Raw genomic sequence first — 14,609 nt, 5'->3', positions numbered from 1 at the left:
TTTTAGAATCACTGTAAATCTTAAAGATTTGGTTCAGGCCTTTATCCAGTAGAGGGCGCCACACAACAGGGAGACCAACACACTCCACGCAGTAATAGAGCAGTAGTAGAAAGGAGGTTTGTAATTGGTACCACAGTAAATGACAAAATTCAGTGTATTTTTATCACGTTATTTTGTTATTTATGCTTAAGAACAATTTAAATTTACTCATGACTTAACTCAAGTAGTATATTTTCTGAAAACAAGGCTTAATATCTTAAAAAAGTTTTGCTTCTCAGTTGAATTTACCTTGTTTTAGGGATGTTTAGTAGTGATGTTACGTTCTGTGCCGATGTTTCGGATCGTGTGTCGAGAAATCCTGGAAGCTTTTGGTGAAGCACGTATCAAGGCTTGCATGGCTTTAGAGCAATGACGTCATTGATGACGTCCGTAGCCTCGACTCCGCCTAAATGGTTCAGAAAGCGTGCGAATCTTGCAAATTCACAGTCCTCTGCCCAAACCATAGACTGTAAAAAACATGGACGTAGTGTCCGTGACATCACTCGTAGGTTTCTGGAGAGCATTTTTGAAGCCTAATATGGGCGAGCCGACCGCTGCCATCTTGGCAGCGCATCACTCCCGGATAATCGAAAATGGGCAAAAAGGCGGGACGTGGGTAAAGCTCTGGTTGCTAAAACCACGCCCACCTAACGCGACAGTAGTGACAGTAGTGCTGCCGTGAGAAAAGCCAAGGAGAAACCAAGGCAGAACACAGTATAACATTAGTTACCGCTCTTTGACTTTTTGTTTTGGAACACTCAAATTGAGTTACGTAACTCTGCATTTGTTTAGCCATTCATCAATATTATTGTACTTGATGGCGTTCACATCAATCCATAAGTCGCTCTTATAGGTTAGGCTATTTTCATTCACTTCCAATATGTTAAGTATGTCTTGCATACTTTAATGTTAGGGAACAACTAAATTGGCTGCAAAACGGTATCCACTCACGTTTAACTTTTTGTCTGGTTGTTACGGTCAGAAAAAAAATCGAATCACATTATAGACTATGAGATAACCAATGATCACTAGATTTTATACAGATGTTACTATAATAATTCTGTAAATGGTGATCAGCACCCAAATATTGTATATAATGTGACTTAATGTTACTGCCTTGGCGTAAGATCTCACTTTTTGCGAACAAAGTACAATTCAAAATAGCGGTAAAAATCAAGTTTGAGATCATTTTCATTAAAACATCTAAATGCCAGATTTCCAGTGTCCTACCTATAATTAATTTTTCTGGAAAAATAAAAATCTTTAAAGCCATTTTTTCTCAATTTCACACTTCAACGAGTTAAAGCCTTGGGAGGGCATAGTGGTAATCCACTTGTCACTCAAGTGGCCACGCCCTTAATTATGCAGAACTTTAAGACTTAATATAATTTAAATGGATGAGTTATGAAAAAAATCACCCCCTCACAGTTTTCATGAAGGGCAAATTTACCTATATAGACCAAAACCATTTTTTGTACCAGGCTGAAAAGTTGGGCATTTTAACATGGGAGGTCTATGGGAATGACTCTCTTTTGGAGCCAGCCTTTAGCGGCCAGTCGATGAATTGCAGTTTTAGTTACTTCCATGTTGGCTTCAATAGAGAGACCGGGGGGTCTGCCGCTTGGTTGCCCCTCCTGCCTATTATGAGTAAAGACTTGATTTACACACATTTGATAGCCCCATTCATTTCAAGCCAATACGTTTATAACACAGTTGTGTCATATTATGTATATAATCTATCATATAATCATTATATGCCACATTATAATATACTATTATACTATTATTATATATACCTTCATATACTATAATATATCATAATATACACATTATATTCATATAAATTGATTAGTATATGTGGAAATTGATTTTTTTTCTTCACCGTTATTTGTAAGCTGTAACTAGCGCAGTGTTATCACAGATCACATCAGGTCATCTGTAATGTATCTGCTTGTTTTACACTCCCTTTCCCTGAAGAATGTGTCCATAGAAATGAACATGATTTTGCCAAGTAGGATATGTTTCCTGAATCAACATCCTGGAACAAAATCCCTATTAACCATTGTGGCTAATGTTAGTGTTAGGCTGGGGTTAATGTTAGGGAATGTACATCATTCCTGTCAACCAATAACTGTCTTCTGATATCAGGGCTGGGTTATGGTTTAGGTTAGGTGTAGGGTTATGATTAAGACTATGTTAAAAAAAAAGAAGAAGAAGAAAAAAAAAGTGTTGATCTATAAACTACAATGGCATTTTATTACCATAAAAAAAAAAAAAAAAAAACACTAAAAAAACCTAAAAAACTATATTTTACGATATTAAAATCATAAAATTTTGAGAATAAAGTCGAAATTACAAGAATAAAGTTTAAATATTTCGACAATAACGTCAAAATTATGAGAATAAATCTAAATGTTTTGAGAATAAAGTCAAAATTACAAGAATTTGTAGAAATTACGAGATTAAAGTTATATTTATAAAGTAATATTTTTAGAGTACATTCTAGCCTAATGCACATGCAAATAAGCTATACTGTTTTTTTTTTTCATTCCTTCTGATGTTCCTTCACTTTTATATTGTGTTATAAACTTGAAATAAAGAGGAAAATATATTTATAATTAGTATTTTGCGGTAAAAGAAAATAATTTATTAAAATAAAAATATAAATATATAAAAAATATACAATTATTGTGATTACTGGGTGGCTGGTGTGCTGCAAATAATGAATGGAAGACATTAAATATTATTTCCAATCATTTACTGTATTATACCATAAATAAAACAGCTTGTGAATAGGCACTTACTGTATATACCTCAAAAAAGACAACAATATAACTTATATTATCGAGTTGAGTCCACTTCAACCTTTAGAACATTTTATTGTTGTTTTTAATTAAATACATGTGAGGAATAAAAGGTTGGACGCAACACATTTTTGCAGAGTAGGTGGTAGAATTTTCACAAATAAAACAGTATAATGAAATGAATGTCTCGTTGTAATCAAAAAGATGATTTGAATACAGTGATCTGTCCCACCACATTAAAGAGCATGAAAAACACATTATTGCAAGACACATTGTTTGTATTTTGATATAAAACTTTGTTTTATATTAAAAGTACCAAAAGCACAAAGCTTATTGCTATTATTGGGTGCCTGGCAAACTACAAATAGGCCTAATTAATGCATTTGAAATATTATTTCCATGCATACTGTCCCTGCAAGCAGTGCCGGCCCGTCCAACAGGCAGTACAGGCGGTCGCCTACGGCCCCGCCTTAAGGGGAGGGTTGCCTAGGGCCCCGCGGCTGCGAGATTGTCAATTGGATTTTTAGGTGCGTTCGACTTGAAGCGGCGCTGTGCAGAAAGATCCGTGTTTAAAAATCAAAGTACCGCAAGAGCTATAGAGCGCAGACAGCTCTGCATGCTTTCAAATCACTCTTGCTGTACTTTAGTGTCATACACCGATCATGTGCGAAGGGCAACTTCAAGCCGCATGCACCTTCTGACTATATAGGGTGACGCACCAGTCCTGTACAGTTTCAATAAAAATATAATACTTTAAACATAAAACTATTACATTTAGACCTGCTCACATTAAATCATATTTTTACATGTTTTTACAGTGTTGCGCATTATAACCAGTCACACACGACTCTGCTGAGTTTTGAATTCAGTGGCCAATCAGAGGCGTTCAGAACAGTCATTGCTGAAACCTGGAGTTTTGTTCAGATTGAACTCGCGAATTCCCTCATCATAAGCAACAAAGTGCATATGTACGAACTATGTAAGTAAGAGATTTATTTATCATACAGTGTATGGACAGCTTCATTGATTATAAGAGGAGTTATGAGTGCTTAAACACTAGACTGACTGTGCTCATTTAGAGTGCGTTCTTTCACTGCATGATTCAGTCTAATAAAATGCATTTTCCTAAAATTCAGAATATGGGGGCAGAAAATGTATATATATATCATTTCATATAGTTAATCAATATCACACAAAGAGTGCCATTTTTTTCTGGTTAGGGGGACCCCCCAAGAGCATTGACACAATTCGAACACTGGTAGAATGCTTCATGGATTTTGAATGGGTTTGGGTCTGTTTACAAACCTGTTGTCTACTGAGCACATTTTAATGACAAGGTTTTGCTCTACATCCATTTAATAACATAAGTCAAATGTTTGAAATGACTTCCTTTTGGATCTGATGTGGTTTCACATCACAGAATGAGGCAAAATCATTGTTTTATAAAGTGATTAAGGCTGATGATTAGCATTGCATTGCATCTATAGTTAATTCATATAAAAATACCTGATAGGGCTTGAACAACAGAGATAAACCATTTAGTCAATTGTACAGCTATGTCTCCATGTTTCATCAGTTAAACCAGTGGGTCTCAAAGTGTCTCACTAGTGGTACTCAGGCTCCCTCTAGTGGTACGCAGTGGAATCACTAAATATAACATAAATTAATATTAATACACAATGGACTGGTTTCACAGACAGGCCTTAGATTAAGCCAGGATTAGACCATAGTTCAATTAGGACATTAAAGTCATTTTTATAAACATGCCTTATAAAAGACATTACTGGTTTGCATCTTGAGACGAAACAAGGCCACTACAGTATTTCAAGATCAATCAGTGCAAGTTTCTTTTAGTTGAAACAGCTCAGACTTGCATTTTAATCTGGGACTAGGCTTAAGCCTTGTCTGTGAAACCAGGGGAATACATTTTCATTTAATCTTTATTTGAGTCAAGTTTTTATTATTATTATTATTTATTTATTTATTTACATTTAAGTACAGAACAGTTTTTATTTAACTTAGGTACAAAACATTATCATTATGTAAGTTTTTTATTAACCTGTTCGTAAGCACAGTGCAGTGATAATGTTCAAACTGTGCATTTACAATGTTAAAGTGGCTGACAACAAAAACATATATTCTTATTAGGAATAAAACTGCCTCGTTTTTTAACTGTGCTGAGGTGTAGCGGAATAGTTAGGCCTACTACGCTACTGTATTTTAATGTTGGTCATTATGGTGGCACTTGGAGAGACAAATATTTTCTGAGGTGGTACTTGGTATAAAAAGTTTGGGAACCATTGAGTTAAAACGTCTCTGAGTTTTATTCAGCTACGCAAAAGCATTAGGGATTTCCTGTATGAATGAAACATTATATTACATGTGTGCTCTCACTAATGCTCACAACACCATATTTTGGGTAAAAACAGGAATACTTCTGCATTTTTTTCTCCAGTGTAGAGGAGATTTTTTCCTCTCTCTCAGTAAAAGCATAAGATTATCTGACAAAAAATTAAGATTTTTTTTTTTTTGTCAGAGATTTTTTAACCCTTTAAGACCTAGAACATTTTTGGGGCACCTGACTGTACTTTTCTTAGTTTTCTTCAGACCTATTCTAGCAGTCAGCATCAAGTGCCATATATCATTATAATCAGGAGAACTTGAAGTCTATGACTAGCTTATTTAAAGTCCAGAATTTTAAGAAAAATGCTAGCAACAATTGGGTGTTTTTTTTTTTTTTTTTTTACTGTATACTCAAATAAAAACTCCTGAAGTTTGGATTTTTTTTTCTTTAGAAAAAGGTATTCAGGTGTTTTACACTTCCAAATAAAATTTTGCCCACATATAACATTACCCAAGTAAGTTATAGCCGGTTATAGATCCAGCTTCACTTACAGCAGAAGTGTGTATAAGCGTTTTTTTATGAATCTTTGCGATCGCCTTTCCTTATAACGAGGTAGTTAGGAAGTTTAGCGGCTAAACGTGGCTAAATGTGGCTAGTGTAAACAAGACCGTCTTTCCACAGCGAGAAGAGGGGGGCGGGGTGAGCAGAGCTCATTTGCATTTAAAGGAACAACCCCTTAGAATGAGATGATTTTTGCAGAGCTGATTTTGGAAAGGTAAAAAGGGTGTTGTTTTACAAAACTATTGAGAATTTTTAATCAAAGTATATTAGAGACTTTTCATTAAGACCCTAAAGAATCGTATCAACTTGTGGAAAATGGGCATCCGATGACCCCTTTAAACATTTAACATTTGTAGTTAAGCCTCCTGCATGTTAACAGGTCATAGTGCAGTTTTCTGTAAAATATATTGATAATCATTAACAATAGTCATTATTTTGTTTGGCAATAATTATAATGATTGTTTTTATTTAGTAATAACAATAATCAGAATTAGTCATATTGATAAAAAAAAACAGCACTTATTGTGTATGAAATGTGCTATATAAACTTGCCTTGCCTTGCCAAATTGTGCAGCCCTACAAACAGGCATAACAAATTCAGTGTTCTTTATCAGTTTTAGTAAATAAAGTCTGAAAACCTAGAATTTACTTAATACTGCCTCTCAGAATAGTCTCTCGAAATTTAGTCTTGCACACAATAATGCTATTTTTAAATTATTTGATATGAAAGAATGATAGAGAGATTAAAGTGAAGTTGTGGTAAAAAAGGGTGTTTTGACTGCTATATACATAATATTTATTACTGTAGTACTTGTTTTATACATGCAATGATGCTCATGATCACAGACAGACTTGTCATATAAGGAAAAAATGAGCTACATTTAGCATGTTACGTGAAATATAATTACAGACCTGGATCCAATGTCTAATGCAATAAAGTTTTTTTTTTTCTTGTGATCATCAATCAGTCCTTAAAAACAAGGAGAATAGCCTGCATGTCTTATCATTTATGAATATTAGTAGGCCTATGTTTATTTTGTTTATGCTCTGTTCATTTAGTTTTTGTGTATACTTCATTTATTTAGTTGCGTTTCATGTGTATCTAATTACTCAAGCAGTCCTTGACTTGTCCTTGTCACACTTGCACTCCTATTTTTTTTTATTTTTTGCCTAAATATTTTTACATATGTTTGTTTAATATGTTACAATTAATACACATTCACACTTAAATATTGAAACAGTCATTTTATGTGCTTTCTCTTTGCTCGTCAATTTTCTATGACTAGTTTTTTACAGTAGTGGGGCCCATTTTCATTATCTTGCCTAGGGCCCCACAAACCTACAGGCGGCACTGCCTGCAAGAATAACACATGGTATAATTTCTGCAAATAATCCCACATATATTTAAATAAATTCCAGTGGCCTGGCAACTTCTCCTTTTCTCCCAATCTGGGCCATTTGCATGCGCAGGCTATACTCTCAAAATATTATAATTTTCATTGCTATGATTTAATTCTCGTAATTTTGAATTTATTCTCGAAACATTTCAACTTTATTCTTAAAAGTTTTGACTTTATTCTTGTAATTTTGACTTTATTCTCTAAACTATTTTGACTTTATTCTCAAAATATTATGACATTAATGTCATAATTTTAGATATTTATTTATTTATTTATTTTTACGTGGCACTAAAACGCAGTCTAAGAAATGCAAGCTGTTTTGTTTGTTTTTAACGTGGGAAAAAATGTGCCGGACATTGGTTCTCTCAGAAATTACCTGTGGGATTTTATGATTTGTGATTAATAAAAAGGTCTGAAACCTTTATGTTTTGTTCTATATCATTACATACAGTCGTACTGAATTTTGATCTGGATTGTTAAAGGAGAAGTCCACTTCCAGAACAGAAATTTACAGATAATGTACTCACCCCCTTGATGCTTGTGTCTTTTTTTTCTTCAGTCGTAAAGAAATTATGCTTTTTGAGGAAAACATAAAAAAAAAAAAAATCTCAATATAATGGACTGACATGGTGCCTCAATTTTGAAATTCCAAAATGCAGTTTAAATGTGGCTTCAAACTATCCCAAATGTGGCTGTAAACAATCCCAGCCGAGGAAGAAGGGTCTTATCTAGTGAAACGATCAGTTATTTTCATTAAAAAAAAAAAAAATACAATTAAAATACTTTTAATCTCAAATGCTCGTCTTGTCTTACTCTCCCTGAACTCTGTGTATTCTGGCTCAAGACAGTTAGGGTATTTCAAAAAACTCCAATCGTATTTTCTCCTTCAACTTCAAAAATTATTTTAAAATCATCCTACATCACTGCAGAAGTAGCAAAGAAGTAAAGAAGATCAAACACCCTTAACAAAAGAGGTAAAACAGTGATATAGGGTGATTTTGAAGTTGAGGGAGAACATGAGATGAGAGTTTTTCGACATACCCTAACTGTCATGAACCGGAACAAAAACTGATTTCAGGCAGAGCAAGACGAGTGTTTGACATTAAAAAGTATATGAATTGTATTATTTTTATGAAAATAACCAATCATTTCACTAGTTAAGACCCTTCTTCCTTGGCTGGGATTGTTTACAACTGCATGTAGGATCGTTTGAAGCCGCATTTAAACTGCATTTTGGAAGCTTAAACTCGAGGCACTATAGAAGTCCACTATATGGAGAAAAATGCAGAAATGTTTTCCTCAAAAAACAAAAATTCTTTACGAGTGAATAAAGAAAGACATGAACATCTTGGATGAAAAGGGGGTGAGTACATTATCTGTAAATTTTTGTTCTGGAAGTGGACTTCTCCTTTAATGTAAGTTTACAGTCTTTTGTGCTCACTGGAATAGTGCATGTGATTAAGAAGAGTAGAAGAAGAAGAAGAAGAAGAAGAAAGACACCATGTATTCATTTTGTGACATGTGGTTAGTGTTATAATAAATTGTGTTCTTACAACATGAGTCTGCAGAGCTGATGACCCTGAGCACCATGTTTTCTCTGTATATACAAAGACAATTAAAAAAAAATGATGTGTAATGAATCTGATTTGGTAAATCATGAGTAGTTTTGACATAAACATTTAATAACACAAAGAAAACCAAATAAATGTAATATTTTTTGTTCTTCAGTCATGAAAGGAGAGCACAAGGCAGCTTGAAATCCAGAGAAATTTAATGAATCAGGCTATAAACATTGTAAATAATACAGATAATACAACGTAGAACCAGCACGATGACGTCCCCACAGGAACTGCTCCGGCGTATACATTGTTTGCTTTTTCTGCAACAAAACAGTAAACAACAAACAACATTATGCACTGTGATAAATGCAAAACAGAGTTGGTCAAACACTTGTTGTATTCAGATCGTACAAAAACTTTAATAAAAATCACTATACATTAATCAACCAATTTTACACACCGTTGATGATCAGCTGTACAGTCTCGTGTTCATCTGAAGGTGTGATGAAGTAGGTGTATTTTCCTGCATCAGCGTGAGTCAGATTGTTGAGTCTGATGGAGTAGTTTCCTCTCAGATGCTCAGATGGGAAAGTTTCAGCTCTGTTCTTATACTGTGGATCTTGTCCTACTACTGAATATTCACCCTTAATTATACTAAACACAATTTTGTCACTTTTGTCTCTCCAGTGCACGTTTATGTCTTGAAGTTTAAGATCATGTTGAGCTGAAGAACACGGCAGGACAACAGAATCACCGATAAAACCCTTTGCTGTGTCCTGCAAACACACTAAAATGACAGAAACTTTAACTGTAAACACAGAACCTGGCATTTATACATACAGCATGAATTTATCTCTCAGATGTGTTTTTTACATGCTCACCTTTGTTTATCAGAACTGCAAACACAAAGATGACATAGCCACTGCAAAAATAGAAGGAAAAACTACCTGTAAGACATCAGCAGCGTAAATCCTTGAAATCTTTTTGTATTTAGACTTTTTTTTTAAACGTATATGTGCATTTATAACACTATCATTTGAATTATATCACCTTTGCAACAAATTACCAAAAAAAAAAACAAAAAAAATGGTTTCTAATCTAATGCAGCGTCTAGGAGAGACGATAAATTTGATATAAAAGAAAATACATATATAAAAATATATATGGACTTCCGCTGCTGAGCAACCCGGAAATGTGAAAAACGTCCATTACAAAGTCAAAGTTTGATTCCCACAAAGATAAGATAAGATGATCTCATGCTTTGTCATAATAGTGATCTGTCAGTTATGTTGGATATGACAGTTTTATGTGTGTAGCAACTATTCTACCACACACACGTGGAAAGACGGAAAGACAGAAACTGAATCACTCAATCTGAAATCATAGACTTAACAATCCTATTCAAATAAATTGTCAAAATAATCATTCATTAAACAATTCATGTTAAATGTATTAATGATGCTTAAAGATCTCCTTCTTCTAGTTTAAGTAAACCATTCGATAACACGATTCGATTGATACACGTAGCAATCCATCGTCAGGAAGTTCATCCAAATAGTGTTACAATCTGAATTCATCAAACGTACCTGATAGACATCCTGGCAAATATTATCAATATATTTTGTTTGAGCATATAAATACTTCTGAAATTAGGATAAAATAATATTTTTGTAGAAGAAAGTATCGTAGTATGCTTCAATATGCCACGTGTTCTCTTACTACAGACGTTAAGTGACGTACACACTAACACAATCACACATGCGCACCAAATATTTGAAATTTACCAGTTGACTTTCACATGCTGTCACGTGATCTGATCTTCTCTGATCAAGATGGCGCGGTACATGGCTGCCTCGGTTTGTCGCTCCTCTGTACTTTTATTGTTTTTGTTTGTTTTTCCTGTCTTAAGCAACGTTTTTCTGATCAGCTTTACTAGAAATAAGCTCTCAGAGGGGCTGTGTTCCTATACAAGTCCTCAAAGCGACGTAAGCGAGGGAAGCGGTTTTAGGACTCCATTGCCTATTCATCTGGCGACTCTCCGCTCCCTTGCAAATAAGTCAGATGAACTACAACTCCTCACCCACACAAACAATGACTTTTTAAACTCTGCTGTGCTTTGCTTTACAGAAACCTGGTTGAACGGAGCCATTCCGGACAGCGCTTCATCTAACGGCCTTCCAGCTGATCAGAGCGGACTGCATCACCAGTCGTCAGGGAAAACGAGAAGCGGTGGGTTATGTTTTTATATCAATGAAGGCTGGTGTACAGACGTGACAGTTTTAAAGAAGATGTGCTGCCTAAACTTGGAAGCTGTCTTTATTAACTGTAAGCCTTTTTCTTAGCCGCGGGAGTTTTCCAGATTTATTCTGGTGTGTACATTCCTCCCGATGCGCGTGTGAACACGGCACTAGAACTGTTGGGCAATACCGGGACTCTTTCATTATGGTTCTCAGTGATTTTAATAAAGCTAATCTCACCTGTAAACTGCCTAAATGTAGACAGCACATCACATGCCCCACTGAAGACAGCAATATACTGGACCACTGCTACACTGTACAGGCAGAAACTTAAATCTGCTAAGCCTGTAGTAAGAACTATAAACAGACCCCTCTCACCCCAGACACAACCTGTTGTGCACTTCTCCCCTCAGGCAGACGCTACAGATCTCTGAGCACTAGAACATCTAGGCATAAAAACAATGCCATCTCCAGCTTAAACAGCTAAAACTTGAATCATTACCTGTGTTCTGCAATTAATTTCTGTATTTTTTTTCTCCTTCTCTAATTATTGCCTCTTTCTCTAGTATTATTATGTAAATACATATGCACATCTCTTTATTTATACAGCTGTATGTAGAGTAAATAATGCGCAAATCTGTACATACATCTTCTGTTCCAGATTCATGCACATTATTATTTATTTTTAAGTTTTTAGTGTGTGCGCACACCTGATGAATAAAGCTAATTCTGATTCTGATCTTCTACTGAATTTTAAACCAAAAGTTTCATTTGCCTTTTCCATTCATTAGACTACATAATATTGTGCTAGTTTCACAACAAACAAATACATAAATAAATAAATAAATAAATAAGTTTTGGAATATAATAAAAATAGGCTGGTCAGAAATATGCGGCGGATATATATATATATATATACATACACACACTACCGTTCAAAAGTTTGGGGTCAGTACATTTTTATTGTTTCTTTTTTTCTTTCTTTTATTCACCAAGGATGTATTAAGTTAATAATTAAAAGTTTATTAAAAGTTAATAATGAATAATTTACATTGTTATAAAATATTTATATTTTGAATAAACACTGTACTTTTTAAACTTGTTATTCATGAAAGAATCCTGAAAAAAAAAAAAAAAATCACAGGTTCCAAAAAATATTTGGCAGCACAACTGTTGATATTATCCAACACTGATCATTCTAATAATAAATCCGCATATTAGAATGATTTCTGAAGGATCATGTGACACTTAAGACTGGAGTAACAGCTGATAAAAATTCATCTTTTCATCACAGGAATAAATTCTATTTTAAAGCATGTTAAAAAAAAAAAAAACATTATTTTATATTGTAAAAACATTTTGCAATATTACTGTTTTTTTTTTTTTTCTATATTTTTAATCAAATAAATGCAGCCTTGATGAGCACAAGAGACTACTTTAAAGACTATTACAAGTCTTACTGACCCCAAACTTTTGAACGGTAGTGTGTATATATATATATATATATATTTTTTTTTTTTTTTTTTCAGATTTACTCATTTGTATAAGACTTTAAGATTTTTCTTTGTCCAATGATCTATCTGTTACGTCTAGACCTTATTTTATTAAATACATACATACATACAAAAGCTTAGTGTTATTTGTGTAGCCTGATCCAAAAAGTGAAATGAACTATAGTAAATTAAATGAGTAAATGTACTCAGACTTACATGTGTGTTAGATTGACACTTCCTTTAGTCTCTTCTGGAAAAACACTGTATTCTCGATTCTGGTCCTCAAGTAAAATACTTCTCTCAATAATGTGTATATTCCTGAGGTCATGGAGTCTTTAATACAATGTCATGTCTTGAATGTGATGTTTTTCATTTACTGTCAAAGTAAAAAATAAAAGCACAAAACTTCCTTATTCCAGGAAACCACCCTGACTATTTCAGAACTTCTTTAACTTTCAAATGGTTTTCAAAAAAATTACTTAAACAGCTGACATTTTTCTATAACAAGAAATTACCTTTTGTGTTTCAGATCTAGGCTCAAACCAGATATTCAGAGTCCTATCCTGACAGGTTGTTAAGGGACTGTTAGACTTAAGGTTAATATACTCTGATGGTCTGGTGGGAGGACAAACTCAGATACACTCAGGGTGACAAACATGTGGGAGTGTACTAAACTCACAGACTAGACAGTCCCAACCTCACTGTCTTGTTTAAAAGTTCCACCGCACACCTTAGATCACTTCCTCCTGACTCATACAGAAAATTGCACTACTGATCATGTGCTGGTTACTTCACTGCACACCAGGCCCGGCTCCAAAAATGAGATGAAGGCTGGGCCAAGTGATATTCGAGGTGGGCCCGGTGTGGTGGTGGGGGGGGGTAGGTGGGTAGTGGTAAATACATACATTATATTAATACATCCCATACAGCAAAAAAATATATTTTCAAATATATTTTTAAATATATTTCAAAATATACAAAAATGGCCAAAAAATATATTTGTTAAAATAGATTTTAAAATATATTTACATACTATTAATATATTTTGCCCATTTTTGTATGCACTGTAAAAACATAATTGGTAAGAAAATGGTTAAATTACTGGCAGCAACAGCTACTAAATTCAATTATAACTTTCTACCTAGCATCTTCTCAAAAAAGTTTTAATAACAAGGGTAATTAAAGGGATGAATTTGGATGAACTATCCCTTTTAACTAATGAGAAAGGCTCCAACATCTACGTATTTTTACTGACACCATAATCGAATGTGAAATGTTTTTTTGTAAGGTTGTAAATATCACTATAAAAAACATGAACACAAATTAATGATTTTTTTTTTTTTTTAGGAGATTTAATTCACAGCAAAAAAAAAAAAAAAAAGATTCTGGCAAAGTCTTCTTTCCTGTGACTGACCTACCAGATACGTCCTCTGCATTTGCTGCTCTTTGTTTATGTGCTTACATCAAGTACCAAGTGGAGGCCACTACTTTGCTGTTTATTCAGAGGTAAGAACATCTTGCAGTAGGCTGTAATATTAAATAAACATTAAAGGGAAAAAGAAGAATGAAAACCATGTACATCTGGGATGACATAAAGGGTAAGTTATGAGAGAATTTGCATTTTTGAGTAAACAATCCCTTAAACCCTTTGAGTGGTACGGTCCCACATATGGGATTCAGAACGTTCGGTGACGTCACGCAACTGCCAAATTCAAACTGCGTTTTCGCGCGCTGCGCTTGTCATATAATCACAATTATGCAGTGTTTTCAACCACATAACGTCTATTTTAGGTTTCATGAATTTAAATACACATAAGTACTAGTAAACCAATACATTTAGAGTTTGTAAATTACACACAGATGTCTATGGAAGCAGCAATAACAATCCATTCAAGTATAATTTGCTGACGTGTTTGATTCATATCAGATACACACAGTGTAAGTAACGATACAATTCACTCCATTCCTTTCCCAGTTCACCAGACACTTACTTGCATGTGCTTCGAGAGAAACGGGTGAATTTACGTGCTGTAAATCCGGCTGACAGGAGTCTCTGAACGGCAGCGCGAAAAAAACATGGCGGAGCCCATCTCTCGTTTCAGATCACGATCCAGATGATTTTTAAAGGTTTTAAAACGGCAAAATACACTCACGTACACGTATTCGTTAATC

The 14,609-nt window shown here is 34.3% G+C and overlaps 1 long non-coding RNA gene across 1 annotated transcript; it reads right to left on the bottom strand.

Moving 5' to 3' along the window:
* Window positions 1-8,902: 8,902 nt before the first annotated feature.
* Window positions 8,903-13,085, bottom strand: LOC127154057 (uncharacterized). Its single transcript, XR_007825397.1, has 5 exons — window positions 12,953-13,085; window positions 12,654-12,813; window positions 9,589-9,629; window positions 9,168-9,494; window positions 8,903-9,027 (listed from the first exon to the last, which is right to left on the bottom strand). It is a non-coding gene; the product is annotated as an uncharacterized LOC127154057 (long non-coding RNA).
* Between the last annotated feature and the right edge of the window lie 1,524 nt (window positions 13,086-14,609).

The sequence above is a fragment of the Labeo rohita genome, chromosome 22, assembly GCF_022985175.1.
Source record: "Labeo rohita strain BAU-BD-2019 chromosome 22, IGBB_LRoh.1.0, whole genome shotgun sequence".
NCBI classification, from domain to species: Eukaryota; Metazoa; Chordata; class Actinopteri; order Cypriniformes; family Cyprinidae; genus Labeo; species Labeo rohita.
The sequence above is the reverse complement of the archived record's forward strand: the minus strand, read 5'-3'. Positions and strand labels throughout refer to the sequence as shown.